Raw genomic sequence first — 1,437 nt, 5'->3', positions numbered from 1 at the left:
TTTTTTTATTGGATTGTTTGCTTGTTTGTTGTTGAGTTTTATGAGTTCTTTGTATATTTTGGACATTAGGCCCTTATCTGTGCTATTGTTTGAAAATATCATCTCCCATTTAGTTGGCTGTCTGTTTTGTTGTTAGTTTCTCTTGCTGTGCAAAAACTTCTTAGTCTGATGTAGTCCCATTCATTTATCTTTGCCTTCACTTCTCTTGCCTTTGGAGTCAAATTCATAAAGTGCTCTTTATAACCTATGGCCATACCACCCTGAACACGCCCGATCTCGTCTGTTGTTTTTTTTTTTTATTATTTATTTTTATTTGAGTCCGGTTAGCCACCAGCAACCCTTCTTAGTAAGTGTTTCTTCCATACCGCCCTCAGGTTTCACACTATGTATGGGGGCCAGGTGTGGATAGCTAAAAGATGGGGGGTGATCAATGGTCGGAATCAGCTGATTTGCATTGGTTCAGTAGAACTGATATTTAATTTTTTTTTTTTTTACCTCAGTGAACCGGTTGTTAAAACGGCACTTTTAATCAGGTTTCTCTCTAAGGTAGGTGCCTGGACAGCTACCCAATGTTGAAATCACTAATTTACACTCTTTACTCTTTTTTTAACATTCATCTGCACAACAGTATATTTATACTAAGTGCCTGTAGTAATGTTCATTCCATCCATAGGTAAAAAAAAAAAAATTCAAATGAGGACTCCAATCAAGAAGCAATATGGAAATATCTTAAATAATAGTTTTATTGTTTTTGTGAGGTATTATTGAATATGTTTTCATTAATATTTTAAAACTCTTTCTTATAACATAATCTAATTTTGCATACTTCTTTTATTATTCTCATTTAAGTATTAAACATATGAAATAATAAGGTACCTTTTGGTATATAATTTTTTTTTTTTTTGTATTTCTCTGAAGCTGGAAACGGGGAGAGACAGTCAGACAGACTCCCGCATGCGCCCGACCGGGATCCACCCGGCACGCCCACCAGGGGGCGACGCTCTGCCCACCAGAGGGTGATGCTCTGCCCATCCTGGGCGTCGCCATGTTGTGACCAGAGCCACTCTAGCGCCTGGGGCAGATGCCACAGAGCCATCCCCAGCGCCCGGGCCATCTTTGCTCCAATGGAGCCTTGGCTGCGGGAGGGGAAGAGAGAGACAGAGAGGAAGGCGCGGCGGAGGGGTGGAGAAGCAAATGGGCGCTTCTCCTATGTGCCCTGGCCGGGAATCAAACCCAGGTCCTCCGCACGCTAGGCCGATGCTCTACCGCTGAGCCAACCGGCCAGGGCTAAAGTACTTGATTTTCTAACAACTATGCTGTACCTCTGAAACTAATACAGAATAATATTGAATGTAAACTATAATTGAAAGATTAATAAAATATACTCTAGGCATTAAAAAGATGAAAATAAGATATAGTCCATATCTGGAGATATGA

The sequence above is a fragment of the Saccopteryx leptura genome, chromosome X (assembly GCF_036850995.1).
Source record: "Saccopteryx leptura isolate mSacLep1 chromosome X, mSacLep1_pri_phased_curated, whole genome shotgun sequence".
In the NCBI taxonomy this organism is placed as follows: domain Eukaryota; kingdom Metazoa; phylum Chordata; class Mammalia; order Chiroptera; family Emballonuridae; genus Saccopteryx; species Saccopteryx leptura.
Note: the sequence above shows the minus strand (reverse complement) of the source record.